We start from the raw sequence: 26203 nt of genomic DNA, 5'->3' as shown, positions 1-26203 counted from the left end.
GAGAGAGAGAGAGAGAGAGAGAGAGAGAGAGAGAGAGAGAGAGAGAGAGAGAGAGAGAGAGAGAGAGAGAGAAAAGAAAATCAGGATTCCCAATCCATTAAAGTTTAAACAACTGAACAATACATATATTGGTTTAAAGTTGTAGATTAAGGCTAAATCCACACAGTCACAGTGATCAGATAAAAAGGAATCTCTGTGACATCATCCAGTCTCATATAATAAATAACATATCAGACAGTGGCTAGTATTTGGCTTCTGACCGTGGCCTGGCAACCAACGAATCCCTGGCTCCACAAAACGACGCGCGAATGCTACAATGACTCAGTGGGCTACCACTGTAATCCACCACAACAAGCCCTGGACAGGAAGAGAGCCAAGAATCAGATAACTGCAACGGTCAGTGGTGGGTTCCACAGCATCTCTAATCGTCTTCAACTTGTAGCATCACTTAAAATGCTCAAAGTTGCTTGATAATCTATCTCATAACATAGCCGCTGGGCAGCAGAGAAAGATTGGATTGGCTTCTGGACATCGACATTTGTATTGATCTCTGTTATCCGGTCAGAGGGCTTGGCTTGTTGTGGTAAATGTCAGAGTAATCTGTGGAAGCAGGATGTTGTTAACTGAATACAGTCAAAGCTGCCTCTGATAACAGCACAGTACTATAGGTGATTCCAAAGGAGCCAAATGGAACAGGTTGTTGCTGTGTAGATGACTGGAGATGTTGAGAATGGCAAGCACGCCACACACACACACACACATACACATACATACACACACACAGCAGTGTGTGGTCAGCTACAACCCTATCACAGAGTACTGCAAGACCACTCAGTGTTGTTATTCTACCGTTCAGTAAGCAGCTATGAGACAGCCCTCACAGCAGGAGACAAACATACAGCCACAACAGAGCCTCAGCCCAGTACGAATCCTGCTCACTGCGGACCCCTCAACACAGGCTAGGGACTGAGCTCAGCATCACTGCTCCCTTAGTTTGAACCCAACCTCTTTCATCTCTTTCTTTGCCCTCTTCCCTTCTGTTCAGAAAACACCTGCTAGCCGTAGGCGCTTGTATTGCTGTTTACTCCTTCTCTCCTCCCCTTCCTCTGCTGCAGAATAACAGCCTGAAACCAACTGATAGCCATCAGCACAGTGTTTCATATAGAAACCAACTGATAGCCATCAGCACAGTGTTTCATATAGAAACCAACTAGAATAGCCATCACACAGTGTTTCATATAGAAGACCAACTGATAGCCATCAGCACAGTGTGTTACATATATAGAAACCAACTGATAGCCATCAGCACAGTGTTTCATATAGAAACCAACTGATAGCCATCAGCACAGTGTTATCTTATAGAACCCACATCCTTTATCACTTCTTCTTCTCATCAGATTGGCTCAACCAATCAGATCAATGGTCCTTCCATGGAAAACCATTATAAAGCAGAACTGACCAGAAGCTAGTTAAAGTAAAGCCATTTCATATAGGATCTATATGGACCAAATTCATTAAGATATTAATTGAAAGCCAAAGATCTAAAACTTTGAAAGATCTAAGGCTGCTTTAAATTAAATATAAGCAGAAGGAATACGACATTGATTAAAATCAAGTTAAAAGGTGTCAACTTCTACCATATGTTCTGCAATCCCTCTTCAACAAAGAGGGAGAGGGATAGGGGATAAAAGCAGATCTATCCACAGGTCCATGTCAAATTTAATGGAGCGGTTGTGGAAACTCAAGTTGGCATGCCTCAGAGTCGGTGTCGGGCTAGCTGCAAGAGAGCTGCAGAGGAACGAAACGCCCTGGATGGAGGCATGTATATTTCATAGGGGGTGATGAGTTGGGGAGGGGTGAATCACTAGTAGGGGGGGGGGGGGGCTACACTGTCACGTTATGCCCTGGGGAGGGAGATTCTTTTATCACCACTCTTTACACGGATGATCTGGACAATTTTGGGACACCCTCTGTCTGGACAGAACACCTCAGGCTTTACAGGAAGCCATCATCTCTGAGCAGAGAGTAGGGAGGAGGAGAGGGAAACAAAATGGCTGCTTATACAGGACATACACTAAGTGTACAAAACATTAAGAATACCTTCCTAATATTTCGTTGCAGCCCCCTTCTGCACTCAGAACAGCCTCAATTCGCTGGGGCAAGGACTCTACAAGGTGTCGAAAGCGTTCCACAGGGATGATGGGCTGTGTTGACTCCAATGCTTCCCACAGTTGTGTGAAGTTGGCTGGATGTTCTTTGGGTGGTGGATCATTCTTGATAAACCCAGGAAACTGTTGAGCATGAAAAACCCAGCAGAGTTGCAGTACTTCACACAAACCGGTGTGCCTGGCACCTACTATCATACTCTGTTCAAAGGCACTTAAATATTTTGTCTTGACGATTCACCCTCAGAACGGCACACATACACAATCCATATCTCAATTGTCTTAAGGCTTAAAATCCTTCTTTAACTTCTTGTGGCTGGGGGCAGTATTGAGTAGGTTGGGATGAATAAGGTGCCCAGAGTAAACTGCCTGCTACTCAGGCCCAGTTGCTAATATATGCATATTATTAGTAGATTTGGATAGAAAATGGTTTGAATGATGTCTGTGAGTATTTATTTWTTTTATTTTATTTTTTTACCGTTATTTTACCAGGTAAGTTGACTGAGAACACGTTCTCATTTGCAGCAACGACCTGGGGAATAGTTACAGGGGAGAGGAGGGGGATGAATGAGCCAATTGTAAACTGGGGATTATTAGGTGACCATGATGGTTTGAGGGCCAGATTGGGAATTTAGCCAGGACACCGGGGTTAACACCCCTACTCTTACGATAAGTGCCATGGGATCTTTAATGACCTCAGAGAGTCAGGACACCCGTTTAACGTCCCATCCCGAAAGACGGCACCCTACACAGGGCAGTGTCCCCAATCACTGCCCTGGGGCATTGGGATATTTTTTAGACCAGAGGAAAGAGTGCCTCCTACTGGCCCTCCAACACCACTTCCAGCAGCATCTGGTCTCCCATCCAGGGACTGACCAGGACCAACCCTGCTTAGCTTCAGAAGCAAGCCAGCAGTGGTATGCAGGGTGGTATGCTGCTGGCCGAATAACAGAACTCATATAGCAGGCAAAAACCTGAGAAAAAATCCAACCAGGAAGTGGGAAATCTGAGGTTTGTAGGTTTTCAACTCATCGCCTATCGAATATACAGTGGGATATTGGTCATATTGCACTTCGTAAGGCTTCCACTAGATGTCAACAGTCTTTAGAACCTTGTTTGATGCTTCTACTGTGAAGGAGGGGGGAATGAGGGCTCTTTGAGTCATGGGTCTGGCAGAGTGCCATGAGCTGACCAGGCGTGTTTACGTGAGAGAGTTAGCTTGCGTTCCATTGCATTTCTGAAGACAAAGGAATTCTCCGATTGGAACATTATTGAAGATTTATGTTAAAAACATCCTAAAGATTGATTCTATACTTCGTTTGACATGTTTCTATGAACTGTAATATGACTTTTCATCTGAACTTTTGCATGGACCTGCTTGCGCGTCGTGAGTTTGGATTGTGTACTGAACGCGCAAACAAAAAGGAGGTATTTGGACATAAATGATGGACTTTATGGAACAAATCAAACATTTATTGTGGAACTGGGATTGCTGGGAGTGCATTCTGATGAAGATCATCAAAGGTAAGTGAATATTTATAATGCTATTCTGACATCTGTTGACTCCACAACATGGCGGATATCTTCATGGCTTGTCTGGGCTCTGAGCGCTGTACTCAGATTATAGCATTGTGTGCTTTTTCCGTAAATTTTTTGGGGAAATCTGACACAGCGGTTGCATTAAGGAGAGGTTTATCTAAAGTTCCATGTACAATACTTGTATCTTTTATCAATGTTTATTATGAGTATTTCTGTAAATTGATGTGGCTCTCTGCAAAATCACCAGATGTTTTGGAGGCAAAACATTACTGAAGATAACGCGCCAATGTAAACTGAGATTTTTGGATATAAATGTGAACTTTATCGAACAAAACATACATGTATTGTGTAACATGAAGTCATATGAGTGTCATCTGATGAAGATCATCAAAGGTTAGTGATTAATTTTATCTCTATTTCTGCTTTTTGTGACTCCTCTCTTTTCTGGAAAAATGGCTGTGTTTTTCTGTGAATAGGTAATGATATGTTGTGCTTTCGTCGTAAAGCTTTTGAAATCGGACACTGTGGTGGGATAAACAACAAGTTTATCTTTAAAAGGTGTAAAATACTTGTATGTCTGAGGAATTTTAATTATGAGATTTCTGTTTGTTGAATTTGGCGCCCTGCACTTTCACTGGCTGTTGTCATATCGATCCCGTTAACGGGATCCCAGCCATAAGAATTAACCTGTCTCACCCCCATCATCTACACTGATTCAGGTGACATCAATAAGGGATCAAGAGCTTTCACCTGGATTCACCTGGTCAGTCTATGTCATGGAAAGAGCAGTGTTCTTAATGTTTTGTACACTCCTATGTATATTTGTGGGTCTGTAGATATTTGGGTGAGCTCATCTCAATGACCTAGTCATTAATGTGTGTCGCAAAGTCAAGCCAGGTCAATGACGTGGCCCATGCAGCCAGTCATGTCTCTCTCTCGCCACTGCAGAGCCAGACAAAGGATCAAGACGTTTGGTTTTGTTCTCTCACTTCAGCTCTGTGCGTGTAAAATATTACTCTGCCTCTGTGTCATGCCCTTCATCAGAGTGAATGTTAAAATAAACTTCCAGACAGAGAGAGAGAGAGCATCAGGTCTACAGAGATAATGAGATAGAAGATGATTAAGTGGGGCAAGAGGAGACGAAGGGGAGGAGGACAATGCCTGTCTAAGAGAGGGACAGATGAATAGAGAAGCCCACTAATACACCTACCCAAGCCCCATCCTGTGACCTAAGAAGCATGCACCAGATGCACCAGATGCACAGCATGCTCTGCTCACACCCAATGGTCCAAGCCTAAATAAGGAAATGCTCTCAACAGAGAAAGATGTCCTCCTGTGTGCTACCTATATCCTCCCCACTAGAATCCCCATACTTTAATGAAGACAGCTTCTCCATCCTAGAGGGGGAGAACAATAATTTCCAGACCCAGGAACATGTACTAGTCTGTGGCAAAATACACCGATTTCTTCCTCAGGGCCGGGAGGGTGAGACAGGGATGCAGCTTGAGCCCCACCCTCTTCAATATATATACAGTATTTGACATTCCAATTAGGATCTGGCTTAAAATACTTGAATCAGTTATAGAACCCACTGCCCTTTATGGTTGTGAGGTCTGCTCACCAACCAAGAATGCACAAAATGGGAAAAACACCAAGTTGAGACTCTGCATGAAGAATTCTGCAAAAACATCCTCTGTGTACAACGTAAAAACCCAAATAATGCATGCAGAGCAGAATTAGGAAAATTCCCACTAATGATCAAAATCCAGAAAAGAGCAATTCAATTCTACAACCACCTAAAAATAAGAGATTCTCAAACCTTCCATAGCAAAGCCCTCACATACAGAGAGATGAAACTGGAGAGGAGTCCCTTGGCCAGCTGGTACGGTGACTCTGCTCACAAATACAGACCCCAAATAGCCCCAGGACAGCAACACAATTAGATTCAACCAAATCATGACAAAACAAAAAAGGTAATTACAGTACTTGACACATTGGAAAGAATCAACAAAAAAACGGCGCAAACTGGAATATAATTTGGCCCTATACAGAGAGTACACAGTAGCAGAACAAAATGAAGAAAATCCATGACTATGTACAGACTCAGTGAGCATAGCCTAGCTATTGAGAGAGGCCGCTATGTGCTCATGGCCCACAAAATGAGGTGGAAACTGAGCTGCACTTCCTAACCTCCTGCCAACTGTATGATCATATCAAAGACACATATTTCCCTCAGATTACACAGACCCACAAAGAATTTGAAAACAAATCAAATATTGATAAACTCCCACATCTATTASTTGAAATACCACCGTGTGCCCCCACAGCAGCAAGATGTGTGACCTGTTTCCACAAGAAAAGGGCAAACAGTGGAGCACAAACACCATTGTAAATACAACCTATATTTATCTGTTTATTTATTATCCCTTTCATACAATTATTTGCACATTGTTACAACACTGTACTTAGCAAATAATATAACATTTGAAATGTCTATATTCTTTCGACATTTTTTGTGAGTGTAATGTTTACTGTTAATTTGTTATTGTTTATTTCCTTTGTTAATTTCCTGTCTATTTCACTTGCTTTGGCAATGTAAACATATGTTTCTCATGCCAATAAAGCCCTTTGAATTTAATTGAATTGAGAGAGAGAAAGGGAGAGAGACAGAGAGATGAGAGAGAGAAACATATGGTAGAGCAAGAGAGGGAGAGAGAAGGGGAGAGAGAAAGAGAGAGGGAGGTTAACAAAGTGTGAGAGAGGGAGGAGGAGGAGGAGGAGGAGGAGGAGGAGCACAGCTCTTGACAAACACTTGACAAAAGGAGCCGGATAATGATCAGTGCTGGGCGTCACATGCAGAGACTCAGTCAGCCGGGGAACGGCCTTGCCCCTGTGCTCTCAGTGTGCTTACAGCCAGCCGCATCACGAGCAGGCCTGCCTGCCTGTCTGCGCCATTCAAGGTTAACGCTCAGAGGCTTATGGCTCTTTCATTCCACACACAATCACCAACCTACACTTAACATGAACAGGAAGACAAACACAACACCCAACACACGCAAACTAAAACCACCCTTCTTAGTATGAACACATGCGAGATCTCAAGAAACAATGCGATGGGAGAAAGGTCAGTGGGCCGCTCATTTTCCTCAAAGCAGTGGGTGTGTGCGTGTGCGTGTGCGCGTGTGTGTGTTTGTGTGCGTGTATGTGTGACAGAGAGAAAAATGGGAAGCAAAAGAGTTGTGTGTGGGTGAGCAGTGTGTTTGAGTAAAGGGAAGCAGAGGAGGGGTCTTTTCTCCTGAGTGTGTGTGTGTGTTTGTGTGAGCAGTGTGTGTATGTGTAAGTGCTAGCAGCACAATTATCACAACAGCTACAACGCGAGCCATGGAATGAATCCAAATCACTGCACTAACAGTCTGACAGAGATCCTCGTAATTATTTAGGATTCTAATCGGACTGTGTGGCGCATCAGATTCCTCCTCCTTTTCCTTCTCCCTCCATCACATGCGATGGTCTGGTGTGATGTTATTCATCATCAGCTGGCAGAGAGAGAGAGTGCAGGGGTGTGCTGCTTCCGGGTCTGACTGATCTGGCTGTGTCTCTGTGAGGAGAGAGAGCTCTTGTTCAGGACGGACTGGCCCACTGCCGCCGGGTTACAGGGGTCACCTGGCATGGCCCCGAGGAAACAATCAGGCACAATACCACTGCTGGAGGAGCAGGCGGGATCCAAACCTCCCCGAAACCTCCCAGGAGTCGCAGAACGCAAAGAGAGGGCTGGCTGGCCGGACTAGCCCACTTTCCTCTCCTGCAGCCCACAAAAGGAGAAATCTGCCTCCCATTTTCTAAGGAGCAGCCTTCACAAAAAGTGAGGGAAATACCATTTTATGTTCTCCCTCTCCATGGCTTACTATTTCTTTTTGTGATCAAATGTTTTCTTATTTTGTAATTGTTTCGTTGGGGATGTTACAGGTACAATCTTCAAATTAATATATTTTCATATATTCAGTTCAAGAGGCGATCGTGATAAGCAAACAGCTGGAGGCAGAGCTTTCTCCTATAGAGCTCCATTTTTATGGAATGGTCTGCCTACCCATGTGAGAGACGCAGACTCGGTCTCAACCTTTAAGTCTTTATTGAAGACTCATCTCTTCAGTAGGTCCTATGATTGAGTGTAKTCCAGCCCAGGAGTGTGAAGGTGAACGGAAAGGMACTGGAGCAACGAACCGCCCTTGCTGTCTCCGCCTGGCCGGTTCCCCTCTCTCCACTGGGATTCTCTGCCTCTAACCCTATTACAGGGGCTGAGTCACTGGCTTACTGGTGCTCTTCCATGCCGTCCCTAGGAGGGGTGCGTCACTTGAGTGGGTTGAGTCACTGACGTGATCTTCCTGTCTGGGTTGGCGCCCCCCCTTGGGTTATGCCGTGGCGGAGATCTTTGTGGGCTATACTCAGCCTTGTCTCAGGATGGTAAGTTGGTGGTTGAAGATATCCCTCTAGTGGAGTGGGGGCTGTGCTTTGGCAAAGTGGGTGGGGTTATATCCTGCCTGTTTGGCCCTGTCCGGGGGTATCGTCAGATGGGGCCACAGTGTCTCCCGACCCCTCCCGACCCCTCCAATATTTATGCTGCAGTAGTTTATGTGTCGGGGGGCTAGGGTCAGTCTGTTATATCTGGAGTATTTCTCCTGTCTTATCCGGTGTCCTGTGTGAATTTAAGTATGCTCTCTCTAATTCTCTCTCTCTTTCTTTCTCTCTCTCTTTCTCTCTCTCGGAGGACCTGAGCCCTAGGACCATGCCTCAGGACTACCTGGCCGTGCTGCTGCTGCAGTTTCAACTGTTCTGCCTGCGGTTATGCCTGCGGTTATGGAACCCTGACCTGTTCACCATGTGCTACCTGTCCCAGACCTGCTGTTTTCAACTCTCTAGAGACAGCAGGAGCGGTAGAGATACTCTGAATGATCGGCTATGAAAAGCCAACTGACATTTACTCCTGAGGTGCTGACCTGTTGCACCCTCTACAACTACTGTGATTGTTATTATTTGACACTGCTGGTCATCTATGAACATTTGAACATCTTGGTCATCTTGATTCTGTTATAATCTCCACCCGGCACAGCCAGAAGAGGACTGGCCACCCCTCAGAGCCTGGTTCCTCTCTAGGTATCTTCCTAGGTTCTAGCTTTTCTAGGGAGTTTTTCCTAGCCACCGTGCTTCTACACCTGCATTGCTTGCTGTTTGGGGTTTTAGGCTGGGATTCTGTACAGACATTTACATTTACATTTAAGTCATTTAGCAGACGCTCTTATCCAGAGCGACTTACAAATTGGAAAGTTCATACATATTCATCCTGGTCCCCCCGTGGGGAATGAACCCACAACCCTGGCGTTGCAAGCGCCATGCTCTACCAACTGAGCCACACGGGACCACACTTTGAGATATCAGCTGATCTAAGAAGGGCTTTATAAATACATTTGATTTGGTATAGAGAGCAGCTGTCGCTTCATGAGGTATCTCTACCTGAAAATACATGATCTAAGTGATTGATAGTTGGTATTCAGGAGTCATAAAAGTATGCCTTATTTACTTTGAAGAACTACTAAAATAGTGATTTTGTCAGACAGCATAGGCAGCAGCTCTATAGAGATGGTGACTTGGAATGAAATAATAAAGTCATCAACTAAAACATGTAATGTAATATACACAACAGTAAAGTCATGTGAATAAATTATGGTTAATACTGTAAGTGATGTAATGGGAACTCACTACCATCATTGGATTTTTATCAATTGTTTTATTCTGTGTTCTTACAGCATTCAACCCAAATCATCTAAACTGAAATCAAAAACTGTGATTCTTTTTTAATAATCGAACCAAAACCGAACCAACTTCAAAAACCACTAATCACTCAGCACTACAGTCCCCTCAACCCACCCCCCACCATCTTGCCCCCTACATCCCTATCTGACCCCTCATCTCCCCTCCCGCCCACTCCATGGCTTACTCAGAATGAAAGGAAAACAGCATGGAAGCTCCCATTTCCATCAGGAATCTTGTGAGATATGAAACTGATTAGGCCTAATAAGAAGGCTTATCCTGCTGTTACCTTGATCAGCAACACACAGACTAACCAATCCACTGTTCAGAGTCTCTTTAAGGCCAATACTCAATACAAAACATATTTCTCCTTTAAATCCAAACAAGCATTTAGCAGCCTTGAGCACACATATCAGGTCTTTCAAAGGGAATAGGAGTCGGTGTGTGTATCTGGGCTGGATTATCTTGTTCCATGACTCTTTTTCCCAACTCGTGCCCACCAGGTCTGCTGGAGGATGCGCCAAGCTCCGTAATTAAAAAACAAGCAGGGGCCATTCTATCCCCCCCACAATAAGCTCCTCAGTGTCTAACTCTGCTTCCTGGGGTGAAGATAAGAAGAGCAGATAAGCCTATGTAGCCTTGCCTCTCTCTGCCACAGCCATAAATTACAGAGGATAAGTGAGACAGTCAAGTTGTGTGACGTTAATGTGTTCCCTCCCGGAATAGAGCGTGTTTTTCCCCCACCGTTTATAGTCATTTCAACAAGTTGCTTTAGGGCATTGGAGGCTGCCTCTCTGGGTGGTATTATGAAACTGTGAGCTGTCAAAACTGGGGATAACCCTTCTCCCCTCTCGCCCGTTCCTTCCTTAGTCTCTTTCCACTGGTTGAGCCAGGATCAAAACACTGAGCCAGCCCCCCCCTCCCCCCCTCCCTCCCTCCCTCCTCCAACTCCCAAGGAAGGCCACTGTCCTCTGCCCTGCCTGCTCCTGTCAGTCAAAGGCCAGGGCAGCCCGGGTAAGGCTGCGCTGCGCTCGGTGAATGGGAGGGGCCTGGGCTGGCACCATTGTGTCAGGGTTATTCAGTGTCAGTTGTGACATTCAGAGTGCTGCTGGAGGAGGGACTGAGGGGACCTGACTAGCACTATCCCAACGAGCAGAGAGGGAAAGGAGAGGAGCTGCCTGCCAGGCTGGGAGAGCTGCTGTTCTAACCACTGWGCCCCAGGCTTCAGCCGTCCTGAGCCCTTAGCTGTTAGCCTGCATGAGCTCAGCCAAATACGCTCTGGTTAGGGATTAGCAATGTGGCTTCCCTGCTTTCTCTCCCTGGGACTGCAGTCAGTGGAAACCRTTACTTGGTGTTTAATCAGGCTAAGAATCAAGTACCAGCATTGTGTTATTATGAATTTACAACACAATCCACTATTACTGTAGTTATTCCACTGCTWTTTTCTCATTGCATGATAATTATCATGTGTTACATTTCAAAGAGATGTTTCAAAACATAGGGCTGAGTAAATGATTGGCCGAGTGACAAGCATAAAAGCAGAGGATGAATAAAAAAAAATAAACAGTGACATAAATACAATCTTCCCCTAAATGGAACATGTAATTTTGAAACCATGTCATGGAGCCCTCCAGAAGTATGCTGCCAGCTGAACTTGTGTTAACAATGCAGCTGTGTCCGTGAYATGACCCCTGACCTCTGACCTCCACCCTCTAGCTCCCCCGGGGAGGGCCCGTTATAAATCAACAGCATTATACCACCTATCCAAGCTGTTGCCAAGGCCCTAGTAATATAAATATAAAAAATAATGATGACACTAGCATATGTGCGAGTGAAATGTGCGTGCAGGCACGTGTCATGACACTATGGGGCTTCCAAGCATCTCCTGCAAGGGTTGAAAGACTAATTGCGTGCAGTCAGACTCGAGTCACAAATATGATGACTTGCAACTCGACCTTTACTTTAACACCAATGACTCGTGACTTGACTTGGACTTGAGCCTTATGACTCGACCTGACTTGATACCCTCCCTAAGCCCAAATATAAAAAATTATGCTATTACATTTACATTTTAGTCATTTAGCAGATGCTCTTATCCAGAGCGACTTACAGTAGAGTGCATACATTTTATTACATTTATTTTTATTATTTTATTTTTATTTTATTACATTTATTATTATTTTTTTTACAAGGATATCCCTACCGGCCAAACCCTCCCTAACCCGGACGACGCTATGCCAATTGTGCGTCGCCCCACGGATCTCCCGGTTGCGGCCGGCTGCGACAGAGTCTGGTCGCGAACCCAGCCCAGCCTGGGTGCGAACCCAGAGACTCTGGTGGCGCAGCTAGCACTGCGATGCAGTGCCCTAGACCACTGCGCCACCCGGGAGACCTATTAAAAAAAGTGTGCAGCACATCAACTCTTCATTTAACGGATTGAATCGGACAGCAGCCAATCAAATTGTGCCAGCTGAGAAAAAGTTGTGCGTGGCAGTGAAGAGGAACGTTGGTGGGTGAATTCAGATGGAGCCCTTGAAAAGATGATACCCAAAATTATTATTTTCGGATATAAAGACGACGCTGTATCAACAAAAATGGATTGCAACTTGCAAAACAWGCGGGAAGGAAATTACAGACGGACTTTGTTCGACATTTGAAGCTGCACAAAGAACGGTAAGTCGTGGCTAATATAGCCGACAGCTATATATTTTATTACTTTACTAGTGTATCATGTAGGCTAGCCTAACATTAAATCAATGAGCCTCCACACAGTCAGTCAGTGCGGGAACGTAGTCATTGCACCCAAGATTGAGCTACAACTGGCTAGGCAGTTGGTAGCCTAAATCCTGCCTGATGTTCCTAAAACAAGGTTGGGCGATTGTGTACAAGCCTACATTGCCCGATTGCGCCCCATAGCGATCCTCGATAGTCGATCACTATTGGGTGGGGGGTGGGAGGGGGGGTCTTTCTCATGGCTACCCATGTATTTCCATGGAAATATAACGTTTATTTGGAAAGTAATAAATATATAGATATTTTTAAAAGCATTCATGATTTGCGTAAATGTAATTTACTAACTATTACTCTTGTTAAAAATATGAAATGGTATTACATTTGGTGAAGAGCACATTATGACTTGTTTAGGACTCGAAACTCAAAGTTAAAGACTTGAGACTTGATTTGATGGTCTTGACTTGAGACTTGAGTGCTAAGACTTGAGACTTGTGACTTGTAAAACAATGACTTGGTCCCACCTCTGGTTAGTACACTCAAGGAAGTAAAGCATCGTTAAGAAACATTGTTGCAATTTGCCCAGTTCCTCTGTTTTCAGCACAATCAGACAAAAGGCTGGGGACTCAAGGTCAAGCAGGCACATTGTTGATACATCTTATTTGACTGCATGGTGGSCTGAACAACACACAAAGACAGTGAGGTTACTGGACAGAGACAGCTTATGCAAATCTACTGCTCCTGTTATTTTAGTATACTGCACAGATGTGATTTCCTTTCTTTTCTCACAGTAGCAGAAACCTAAACTATGTCTAAACTTAAGTCTGAACTAAAATAATATAATAATAAATGCCATTTAGCAGATGCTTTTATCCAAAGCAACTTACAGTCATGTGTGCATACATTTAACGTATGGGTGGTCCTGGGAAACGAACCCACAATCCTGGCAAGCGCCATGCTTTACCAAATGAGCTACAGAGGACCACAAAATGGAGGCCTAATATTAGAGGTCTGAAATGAAAAGGAATTTAGCATTGGGCATGGCATTAAGAAAGGGAAAATCCTCCAGCTTCAACTGATTTTTTAGGAATAAGGAAGTAAAGATCTTGTGCTTTTGTGTGTCAGGCAGAAGGAAGCGACTCGTTCTTTTTGAATGACTCTTTTTACTGACTCGGGAGTCATGATTCATTTTTCTGAGTGAATCGTTCATTTTAGTTGTTTGTTTTACCAGCTGTCCGCAATGAATTCTTCAGCAGGATTAATACGCGCTCCACCGGTGACTCCGGAAACGTGCTCCAACCAAAAACTGTCTGTCATATTTTCAGGCAAAATAGATCATGCTGCAAGAAGCATAAAGAATAAAAATACATGTTCAGAACTGATAATTGATCGCATGGTGCAAGAATGAATGCAATGAATTAATTRTTGAACGTTATGATGGACACAGCTTTGTAGAACCAAAACATACACAGCCTCTGCTCAACAAACTCGAACTTGAAAACGAATCGTTTCTGCAGTACGGGAACGATATTGTAGGCATTCCATCAAGAGTCGTTCACAATCTAGTCCGGTTGCAGCCACAACTAGACCTAGTTTCAAATGTACCAAGAAATAATCGTATTTGTATGCCAAGCAAACAACAAATGTACATTGTTTGGAGCACGCTTTTACAAGTCTCAGTCACAAATGACAGCTCCAATAAGCAGGGTCGGACTTATTGATTCGGAGGCCCCAGGCAGGAGCCAGTCTGGTGTCATGATGTTTATCAGATTGTCAAACAAATCAACAAAAAAACTAGGTTACCTTTGCACGCTCATCCCAAATAATTCCAGCATCCGAACAGTGCACTATGCACCCGTCAACTTTCCTTCAATTTGCAAGTGGCTGAAACTATCTCACTGGAGTGAGTGAAACAGCACCCCCTCTGTTTTACTATATGTAGCCCATGGGCTACACATACATGTTCTCTGCCTCAACAACGATGGCACTATTATCAGCAGTATCTGTGTCATTTTAGCAAAGAAATGCGTTAACTTAGGTAAAAAAAAATTGTTTCATTCTTCCTTTTTCTTTTCTCTGCCCCGCTCTGAAAGCATCGCATTGCTGCAGCTTAATTAAAATCAAATCACATTTTATTTTTGACATGCTTCGTAAACAACAGATGTAGACTAACAGTGAAATGCTTACAGGCCCTTCCCACCAATGCAGAAAAATAATAATAATAATAATAGAAGGAATAAATACACAATGAGTATAAATACATTTGAAGTCAGAAGTGTACATACACTTAGGTTGGAGTCATTAAAACTTGTTTTTCAACCACTCCACACATTTCTTGTTAACAAACTATAGTTTTGGCAAGTTGGTTAGGACAAGTTGGTTACTTTGTGCATGACACAAGTCATTTTTCCAAAAATTGTTTACAGGCAGATTATTTCACTTATACTTCACTGCATCACAATTCCAATGGGTCAGAAGTTTATATACACTAAGTTGACTGTTCCTTGAAACAGCTTAGAAAATTCGAGAAAATGACATCATGGCTTTAGAAGCTTCTGATAGGGTAATTGAAATAATTTCAGTCTTTTGGAGGTGTACCTCCAATGTGGATGTATTTCAAGGCCTACCTTCAAACTCAGTGCCTCTTTGCTTGACATCATGGGAAAATCAAAATAAATCAGCCAAATTGTAGACCTCCACAAGTCTGGGTCATCCTTGGGAGCAATTTCCAAACGCCTGAAGGTACCATGTTCATCTATACAAACAATAGTATGCAAGTATAAACACCATGGGACCACGCAGGCGTCATACCGCTCAGGAAGGAGACGCGTTCTGTCTCCTAGAGATGAACGTACTTTGGTGCAAAAAGTGCAAATCAATCCCAGAACAACGGCAAAGGACCTTGTGAAGATGCTGGAGGAAACAGGTACAAAAGTATCTATATCCACAGTAAAACGAGTCATATATCGACATAACCTGAAAGGCCGCTCAGCAAGGAAGAAGCCACTGCTCCAAAACCACCATAAAAAGGCCAGACTATGGTTTGCAACTGCACATGGGGACAAAGATTGTACTTTTTGGAGAAATGTCCTCTGGTCTGATGGAACAAAAATAGAACTGTTTGGCCATAACAACCATCGTTATGTTCGGAGGAAAAAGGGGGACGCTTGCAAGCCGAAGAACACCATCCCAACCATGAAACACAGGGGTGGCAGCATCATGTTGCGGGAGTGCTTTGCTGCAGGACGGACTGGTGTACTTCTCAAAATAGATGGCATCATGAGGTAGGAAAATTATGTGGATATATTGAAGCAGCATCTCAAGACATCAGTCAGGAAGTTAAAGGTTGGTCGCAAATGGGTCTTCCAAATGGACACTGACCCCAAGCATACTTCAAAAGTTGTGACAAAATGGCTTAAGGACAACAAAGTCAAGATATTGGAGTGGCCATCACAAAGCCCTGACCTCAATCCTATAGAAAATTTGTGGTCAGAACTGAAAAAGCGTGTGCGAGCAAGGAGGCCTACAAACCTGACTCAGTTACACCAGCTCTGTCAGGAGGAATGGGCCAAAATTCACCCAACTTATTGTGGGAAGCTTGTGGAAGGCTACCTGAAACGTTTGACTCAAGTTAAACAATTTAAAGGCAATGCTACCAAATACTAATTGAGTGTATGTAAACTTCTGACCCAGTGAGAATGTGATGAAAGAAATAAAATCTGAAATAAATAATTCTCTACTATTATTCTGACATTTCACATTCTTAAAATAAAGTGGTGATCCTAACTGACCTAAGACAGGGAATTTTTCCTAGGATTAAATGTCAGGAATTGTGAAAACTGAGTTTAAATGTATTTGGCTAAGGTGCATGTAAACTTCCGACTTCAACTGTATATACGGGGCACCAGTACCGAGTCGATGTGCAGGGGTACGAGGTAATGGAGGTAGATATGTACACACTGTATATGTTGGTGTAAAGTGAGTAGGCAACAGCATAGATAATAATAATAATAAGTAGCAGCAGCATATGTGCAGCATATGTGATGAGTCATAAGAGTTAGAGCAAAAATGGTCAATGCAGATAGTCCGGGTAGCTTTTTGGTTATTTGGTCTTATGGCTTTGGGGTTCAGGGTCCTGTTGGTTCCAAACTTGGTGCATTGGTACCATTTGCCGTGCGGTAGCAGAGAGAACAGTCTATGACTTGGGTGGCTGGAGTCATTTTTGGGGCCTTCCTCTGACACCGCCTGGTATAGAAGTCCTGGATGGCAGGGAGCTCAGCCCCATGTACTGGGCCGTACGAACTACGCTCTGTAGTGTCTTGCAGTCAGATGCCAGGCAGTTGCCATACCAAGAGGTGATGTAGTCAGTCAAGAGACTCTCAATGGTGCAGCTTTAGACATTTTTGAGGATCTGAGGGCCCATACCAAATCTTTTCAGCCTCCTGAGAGGGAAGAGGTGTTGTCGTGTCTTCTTCACGACAAAGTTGGTGTGTGTGGACCATGTTAATTCCTTAGTGATGTGGACACCAAGGAATTTGAAGCTCTCGACCCACTCCATTACAGCCCCGTCGATGTGGATCGGGGCATGCTTGGCCCTCTGTTTCCTGTGATCCATGATCAGATCCTTCATCTTGCTGATGTTGAGAGAGAGTTGTTGGCCTGGCATCACAATGCCAGGTCACTGATCTCCTCCCTATAGGCTGCATCATCGTCGTCGGTGATCAGGCCTACCACCGTTATGTCGTCGACAACCTTGATGGTGTTGGAGTCATGTGCGGCCATGAAGTCGTGGGTGAATAGGGAGTACAGGACGGGACTAAGCACACACCCCTGAGTCCAGGATCCAGTTGTCAAGGGAGTTGTTCAGTCCAAGGGTCCTGAGCTTAGTGATGAGCTTGGAGGGCACTATGGTGTTGAGCTGTTGTCAATGAACAGCATTCTCACGAAGGTGGTCTTCTTGTTCAGGTGGGAGAGGGCAGTGTGTAGTGCAATAGAGAGAGCTTCCAGGAAGCTGAAACATGAGGTGATGGAGGCGTATGAATGGCACAACAATGGGCCTCAGGATCTCGTCACGGTATCTCTGTGCATTCAAATTGCCATCGATAAAATGCAATTGTGTTTGTTGTCCGTAGCTTATTTCTGCCCATACCATAACCCCTCCGCCACCATGGGCCACTCTGGTCACAACGTTGACATCAGCAAACCGCGCGCCCACACGACGCCATACATGCTGACTGGGACAGATGAAACTGGGATTATTCCGTGAAGCGCACACTTCTCCAGCCTGCCAGTGGTCATCGAAGGTGAGCATTTGCCCAATGAAGTCGGTTACGAYGCCAAACTGCAGTCAGGTCAAGACCCTGGTGATGACGATGAGCACGCAGATGAACTTTTCTGAGACGGTTTCTAACAGTTTGTGCAGAAATTCTTCGCTTGTGCAAACCCACAGTTTCATCAGCTGTCCGGGTGGCTGGTCTCAGACAATCCCACAGGTGAAGAACCTGGATGTGGAGGTCCTGGGCTGGCGTGGTTACACGTGGTCTGCGGTTGTGAGGCAGGTGGAATGTACTGCAACATTTTTTGAAACGATGTTGGAGGCGGCTTATGGTAGAGAAATTAACATTCAATTATCTGGCAAAAGTTCTTGTGGAAATCCCTGCAGTCAGCATTCCAATTGCACACTCCCACAAAACTTGACACATCTGTGGCATTGTGTTGTGTGACAAAATTGCACATTTTAGAGTGGCCCTTTATTATCCCCAGCACAAGGAGCACTTGTGTAATGATCATGCTGTTTAATCAGGTTCTTGATATGCCACACCTGTCAGGTGGATCGATTATCTTGGCAAAGGAAAACTGCTCACTAACAGGGATGTAAACAAATGTGTGCACAACATTTGAGGTAAAGAAGCTTTTTGTGCGTATGGAACATTTCTGGGTTCTGTTATTTCAGCACCTAAAACATTGGACCAACTCTTTACATGTTGCATTTATATTTTTGTTCAGTGTATATATAAGAAAAAGATTATTAGTTTTATTTACTTTTATTATGCCCAGCTCTGGAGGCCCCTTGATTTGTATTTTAGCTAAACCTTACCCTAACCTTAACCCTTTTCCTAACCTTAACATATGTATCCTAACCTGCTGCATAAGTTCTCCTAACCTGCTACGAAAAGTAAAAGCTGTATCCATTCTAGCTAAAAACCTTTCAGTTCATTGTTTGCTGGTATCGGGTACTGCGTGCTCTGGGAATTACTGACTCAAATGAACGAAATGAGTCGAAAGTATTGTTATTTTGACTGAACAAGTCGAAAAGATCTGAGTCAGTAAAAAAAGAGCTGAACTTTCCATCACTACTGCACATGTTGTTGAAGGTAAGTGCAACACTCTGCCTCCCATAAGCTAGCAAGCTACCTTGGTGGTTAACACAGAAACACAAACTGCGTGAAGGCTATCTCACAGCAGCATCACAACTTTACACGTTTGCTTGAGCAGGATGCGGTTAACCATCATGTGGGCTTCCAAGTGTAAAGTTTCCAATTACTCTGCTGCCGAGAATAACGTTTTGACTATAGGCGAGAGTGCAGAGTTTTAGCTTAACGCTATGGTTAGAGAATAGAGACCCCACAGTCAGACAGTGAAAACAGGCACTAACTACTTCCATTCACTGCTTCCATATGTAGGAGGACATATTATTTTCCTGAGGGGATGTTCAGGGGGCCGGAACATAGTTATAAATAATTTATACATTGCAAATTGACTGCAAGAAGCCCAAACAGATATAATATTTAACAAAAACAGAACAATTTTAAACCTTGATTTCATTGGGATACGATCACATATGCCACTGTATTTATGCGTGGGAATACTTGGGAACAGATTTTCTCAATTACAATCACTTTGAGCTGATTTCCTGGTGATTTTTATGTCCAACAACCAGAGGGGGGTAAAATCACCCACGGGCCAGCTATTGGTGAGCCATGGTCTATGACCTGCTACATCACATGCATACTTCATATCAGGATGAATGAATGGCCCAGATATAGCCTGGCTATAGCAGCATTAAGTCTTACCATCACCATCACCAGCTCCAACACCACCACCTCCACCAGCTCCAACCCAGCAGCAGCAGAGCACTGTAATAGCCAGCTATCCCTGATGCACAGCCGCCCATCACAGACCAACAGAGTGATCTGTCACTTCAGACCCGTTGCTAGGTTACTGACATTCCTCGACACACAGAGTACTATCAGCCATTTTGCTGCTGGCCAGGAGAGCTTTTCAGGTCTGGGGAGTGTCAACTATAGAGGGAAAATGATACAGGAGCATATGACTAGGCTTGAGAGAAAGGGATAATTGTGTGAGCCGTGTATGTGTGTGTATGTGTGTGTGCGCAAGGGACACTGGGTGGCTTCAGGACGCCTGCTGGCCCTCGACAGAGTTAGAGTGAGAGCGTGAGTAGAAAGAGAGAGAGAGAGAGTGAGAACGTGAGAGAGTGAGTAGAGAGAGAGAGCGAGAGCGAGAGACATAAAAATCACCAGGAAATCAGCTCAAAGTGATTGTAATTGAGAAAATCTGTTCCCAAGTATTTCCACGCATAAATACAGTGGCATATGTTATCGTATCCCAATCAAATCAAGGATAGAGAGAGAGAGTGTGCATATTACCATGGTGGCCCATTGCGCCAGTCATTAGTTATCCCTGGGTACAGACAGTGAACCCCCTGTACTGGCAGCCAGCTAGACAATACAGGCCCATGTTCAGAGTGGATTGGAGACGCCGCTGCTACAACATGATTGCTGCACCTGTGCCCCCGCACATTGACTCTGTACCGGTACCCCCTGTATATAGCCTCACTAGTGTTATTTTACTGCTGCTCTTTAATGATTTGTTATTTGTATTTTATTTAACTATATTTACTTAACACTTATTTTTCTTAAAACTGCATTGTTGGTTAAGGGCTTGTAAGTAAGCATTTCACTGTAAGGTCTACCTGTTGCATTCGACGCATGTGACAAAGGGCATTCGGAAAAACCATCAAGCGCTATGATGAAACTGGCTCTCATGAGGGCCGCCACATGAAAGGAAGACCCAGAGTTACCTCTGCTGCAGAGGATAAGTTCATTAGAGTTACCAGCCTCAGAAATTGCAGCCCAAATAAATGCTTCACAGAGTTCAAGTWACAGACACATCTCAACATCAAGTGTTCAGAGGAGACCGTGAATTATTGTATATATTATTTAAGAATCAGTTGTTTAAACAAATGTTTATTTACAATGATGGCCTACCAAAAGGCCTCCTGTGGGGATAAAAAATAAATATAAATATAGGACAAAATCAGGCCTTCATGGTCGAATTGCTGCAAAGAAACCACTACTAAAGGACACCAATAATAAGAAGAGACTTGCTTGGGCCAAGAAAAACATGACAAATGTACATTAGATCAGTGGAAATCTGTCCTTTGGTCTGATGAGTCCAAATTTGAGATTTTTGGATCCAACCGCCGTGTCGTTGTGAGACGCAGAGTAGGTAAACGGATGATTTCCGCATGTGTGGTTCCCACTTCCCACCATAAAGCATGGAGGAGGAGGTGTAATGTTGTGGGGGAGTTTTGCTGGTGAAACTGTTTGTGATTTATTTTGAATTCAAGGCACACTTAACCAGCATGGCTACCACAGCATTCTGAAGCGATACGCCATTTCATCTGGTTTGCGCTTAGCGGGACTATCATTTGTTTTTCAACAGGACAATGACCCAACACAACTCCAGGCTGTGTAAGGGATATTTGACCAAGAAGGAGAGTGATGCATCAGATGACTTGGCCTCCACAATCACTCGACCTCAACCCAATTGAGATGGTTTGGGATGAGTTGGACAGCCGAGGGAAGGAAAAGCAGACAAGTGCTCAGCATATGTGGGAACTCCTTCAAGACTTTTTGAAAAGCATTCCAGGTGAAGCTGGTTGAGAGATTGCCAAGAGTGTTTTAAGCTGTCATCAAGGCAAAGGGTGGCTACTTTGAAGAATCTCAAATATAAAATATATTTTGATTTGTTTAATAATTTTGGTTAGTAAATGATTCCATATGTGTTATTTTATAGTTTTGATGTCTTCACTATTATTCTACAATGTAGAAAATAGTAAAAATAAAGAAAAACCCTTGAATGAGTAGGTGTCCAAACTTTTGACTGGTACTGTATATATATTATATATATACAGCGATTGCTCGATTAAATAAATCTTGGTCGACCAACAACCTATCGACCGAACAATCGACCAGTTGACTAAATGGGGTCAGCCCTAGGAAGGTGTTTCTAATTTGTACACTAAGTGTATACATGATCAATGGTGTGAACTGGTGCAGAACTGAACAGGAACTGTCCTCGTCATTACTGTTCTGTTGACTGGAGAAGCCTGTTCTATCATCAGTTGGTGTGGTAGGCAGTGTCTACTGAACCAGCAACGCCAATTGGTTAACTCGGTCTATATGGAACACGGTTACTCTAATAGGATTACTCTGAATGTTCCCACATTCATTTTAATTTCTGACCATCACTCTGTTAACACCCTGAGAAAGATATTTTTCCAACCCACAGCCAATTCTCCACTTGTTCTCTTTTGCACCTGAGCATGCAGTAGTCACTAGAGATAAGTATGTTATTCAGAATGGTCTGATTTGATTTGGCTCAAAGGATCTTTCGCCTCACATTTCTCAAGGCTTTTGGCATTGCTCAGCGTGTGGTTTCCACTAGGATCAATCAACAGATAATGTATGAATACCTCAGAGATGCAGTACCACAGTGCAGCACAGTAGTATTTTTGCTTATGTTGCAGTACCGCTGTGTTGACAACTTCCTGAGTGACTACAAACAGAGAGTGCTGAGACTGAGAGCTTATGAAATTCCATGTAATGGAGAACTAACGAAATGAGAATGATTTCATAGCAGAAACTAAATTAAAGCTTAGATGTCAGCTGGTAAATTACTGTCACAGATGTATTGTACATGAGACGTTCCAGCCTTAAATTCATGGCAGCAGGGGGTGGGGTGCATTTACAAGAAGAAAAAGTGCTCTTCATTTCCTTTCCCCGTCCAGATCGGCGAACTGTGGGAGCCTCAGTACAAATCAGAACGGCACGCAGAGTTAAAACCCAACCTCATAGACCTACTATCCCAGCCCAGGCTGAAGCACTGCCACGTGGCCAACACCATGCCCATTCTGTGCCAACACTGCGCCCACTTAGCCACACAAACTCTGCCAGCACGTTTATATGGAAGCTTATTGCCGACAAACAACCAAATAGCCATTCTTATAGGTTTGCATCCCAAATAGCACCCTATTACCTTAATAGTGCAATCCTTTCGACCAGAGCCCTATGGAACCTGGTCATAAGTAGTGCACTATATAGGTCGTATTACAAGAAACAGGGTGGCATTTGTGACGCAGGCATATACATTTCTTTCTCTTGTGTATACAAGGAGTCATTCCCGGTGCCAACTTTGGGTAATAAAGAAACTCTATGATGAATAAGAATGAGGAACTGGATATGAACCCCCTGATGAAGTCTCACTGCTCAACCTGTAACCACAGGTTCCTCTTTTCATGTTTCCTCAATCACTAGATGATGGGTCAACCTCAGTCAGATCTCATTCATCTGGTTTATGACAWTTACATGTGTGTCCTGAATAGGTCAGTGATTTGGGTTCCCCCTTTATGGTACAGTACACATGCCTATTCCCTCCTCCCTCTGAAACACCTGTCTCTCTCAATGCCCTAATTACGTTTAGAGTTCAGATGGGCCACTCCACTTCGACCTGACACAACACTGGTGCAGCAGCAGCATAACAGTGAGTAGTAGGCTAGTGAACCCACTGGGACTGTTCATTATACGCCTGTGGCTAGTAGCTAAAAGATATTGGCCCCAGAGCGGCCATATGTCCAGAGCCCAACAGTTGTCTCCCTCCATTATAATTAAAAGGGCATCGCCATTGTCAACAAACCAAACCTCCAACAAATGGAGTGGTGCTTATGTAAGCTTATGGACAGCATGGGGTCCGCCTGGAGCAGAGGAAGCAAACAGAACATCAAAGAGCTCCTCCTACTCTAGCACTACACCATGCTAGGTCTGGGCACTGTTTAATGGGACTGACCAGCCTGTCCACAACATTCACTAGATTGATTCCAAATTTCCCCCTCTGCCCTGCAGAGAAGGAAGGCTGTACTGTAGATCAAGTGTATGGCTAGCTACGTGAATCATCCGTAAGCAGCATTAATATCAGAGATTTGGTCTGATGTTTTGCAAAACCTTTTTCTTTTATTGAATCAGACTCTTGAGTTGAATTTGAGTTCACTAGCAAAAGCATTCTGAATGGGTCTCAACCCCTGATACAGAGGGAATTAACGGTTCTTTGTGTCAGCGGCCATCTTGACTGGGTAGAGATTTGGCAAATTTGCATCCCAGCGACAGATGTTCCATAAAGGAGAGTCCGACGCAACATGATCAAGTGAAACAGACCATTGTCACCGTCCACCCAAGTCCATAATATGCCCATCTATGTGTGAAGCCTTTAGTTGGCCTGGTCCAGACGTCCTCCAGCGATTCTTTTTACTTTCACTGTTGAAAAGCGATATCCCAAGTATAAATACACACACTAAAGGGTAAAAAAATATTTTTGAGCAAAATAGTATTTTTTTTTTAGACACAACTGCAAACTTCAAGGAGTAGGGAGTTCAAGGAGTTAGTCTGATGGGAATCGGTGATGTCATCAGCCTCCCCCTTGCTGAGGAACTATAGAGGAGCAATAGAGAACAAACATTGCTCTTCTATCGCGCGTGCAATGATGTCCGAGGGGAAAAAACTGTGGTTGCTGTTTGCAGTAACTTCTTTGCTGTTGTAATATCGCAAACGGACGTGGCCATTTCACCATTAAGGATTACAGCTTTAAGTAAGGTTAAAAGGTGTTAAATTGGGTGAAAAGGAGACTGGAGTGCCACTTTAAGGCTTTTTCAGCTCCTCTCACAACATACCTGTCACACCTCTCAACAGGGGGTGCAGTAAGTCTAACCTTAACAATGAAGAAAAGGCAGCGATCATTGTCCCTGGGGTCTCTGATTCATGCGTCAATGCCTTTTCATATTGGCCAATAAAATCTGCGCAGAGTGACGCTCAGGTCAGCTCAACTCCACTTGTAATGAGCACATTGTGTTCAGTAAGGCAATATGGCCGCCTGAAGCCTACAGCCCTCTCTCTCATACATATAAACTAACAACCCAGAGTGTGACGTGTCCCCATCAGTCAGAGAGGTCACACAATCCTTGAGGGTTAACATTTGCCAAAGTGCAATTCGCGGGAAAACACCATTCTGAACTGCGGCACCTGGATAACACCGTTGTAAACAGTGTACCTGGGATAACACCATTGTAAACAGTGCACCTGGGATAACACCATTGTAAACAGTGCACCTGGATAACACCGTTGTAAACAGTGTACCTGGGATAACACCGTGTGTAAACAGTGTACCTGGGATAACACCGTTGTAAACAGTGTACCTGGGATAACACCGTTGTAAACAGTGTACCTGGGATAACACCGTTGTAAACAGTGCACCTGGGATAACACCGTTGTAAACAGTGTACCTGGGATAACACCTTGTAAACAGTGTACCTGGGATAACACCGTTGTAAACAGTGTACCTGGGATAACACCGTTGTAACAGTTACCTGGGATAACACCGTTGTAAACAGTGCACCTGGGATAAACACGTTGTAAACAGTGTACCTGGGATAACACCGTTGTAAACAGTGTACCTGGGATAACACCGTTGTAAACAGTGTACCTGGGATAACACCGTTGTAAACAGTGACCTGGGATAACACCGTTGTAAACAGTGTACCTGGGATAAACACGTTGTAAACAGTGTACCTGGGAAACACCGTTGTAAACAGTGTACCTGGATAACACCGTTGTAAACAGTGCACCTGGGATAACACCGTTGTAAACAGTGTACTGGGAACACCGTGTAAACAGTGTACCTGGGATAACACCGTTGTAAACAGGTACCTGGGATAACACCGTTGTAAACAGTGTACCTGGGATAACACCGTTGTAAACAGTGGTACCTGGGATAACACCGTTGTAAACAGTGACACTGGGATAACACCGTTGTAACAGTGTACCTGGGATAACACCGTTGTAACCAGTCGCACCTGGGATAACACCGTTGTAAACAGTGTACCTGGGATAACACCGTTGTAAACAGTGCACCTGATAGCGGTTCCCTGTTAGAAACTTATAAAGAGGGGGAATCTAAAGATGCAACAACTAGGATAGGTTGCTAATATGATAAAATGTATATGAAAAGCAATAGAACAGAAGAGAAAACGCGTAGCGGTGGTTCCTATAGGGAAGTAACTAAAAAATACACTTGCCAAAATGACATAATTACTCCTGTCTTTACATAAATCAATACAATAATTTTTAATACTTGACTTGGCCACAGAGGAATTAAGAACCATTAGCTACTTTAAAAAATAGCTGTGGATTGTATCAAATCGCAAGGTCATAGGCCTATGACTATTTGGGAAACCCGCAATTTAGGCAGCGCACGTGGCAATAGGCCTAGCTGATTATTGAGTTGCGGATGTCAGTGAAAAGCATCTAAAATATGTATGAAGTATAATTGACAATGTTGAGACAAGAATAAGGGGAGGTTTCACTTGTCTTTGTGCTTGTCTCCACCCCCCCCCCCCAGGTGTCGCCCATCTTCCTCATTAACCCCAGTGTATTTATACCTGTGTTCTGTTTGTCTGTTGCCAGTTCATTTGTTTCGTCAAGCCTACCAGTGTTTTTTCCCGTGCTCCTGTCTGTCTCTAGTTCCTGTTTTCTAGCTTTCCTGGTTTTTGACCATTCTGACCCTGAGCCTGCCTGCCATTCTGTACCTTGTCACACCACCCTGGATTTACTAAC

General features: G+C 43.9%; 2 protein-coding genes across 5 annotated transcripts in view; both read right to left on the bottom strand.

The window, feature by feature from the left end:
- Nucleotides 1-9119, bottom strand: part of LOC111954145 (DNA polymerase zeta catalytic subunit) — a 160210-nt gene extending 151091 nt beyond the window's left edge. The window contains 1 exon segment of the mRNA XM_023973645.3: nucleotides 8958-9119. The gene's annotated coding sequence lies outside the window, so the exon portion shown is untranslated.
- Nucleotides 1-26203, bottom strand: part of LOC111954280 (tyrosine-protein kinase Fyn) — a 72993-nt gene that overhangs the window by 22389 nt on the left and 24401 nt on the right. The window contains exon 1 of one of the 4 annotated variants that reach the window (XM_023973878.2): nucleotides 14043-14132. The exons of the other annotated variants lie outside the window; for them this stretch is intronic. The gene's annotated coding sequence lies outside the window, so the exon portion shown is untranslated. Of the gene's footprint in view, nucleotides 1-14042; nucleotides 14133-26203 lie in introns of those variants that run through there. 4 annotated transcript variants of the gene reach the window in all.

Source organism: Salvelinus sp. IW2-2015, linkage group LG28 (genome assembly GCF_002910315.2).
Source record: "Salvelinus sp. IW2-2015 linkage group LG28, ASM291031v2, whole genome shotgun sequence".
Lineage (NCBI taxonomy): Eukaryota > Metazoa > Chordata > Actinopteri > Salmoniformes > Salmonidae > Salvelinus > Salvelinus sp. IW2-2015.
Note: the sequence above shows the minus strand (reverse complement) of the source record. Positions and strands in the feature narration are given on the sequence as shown.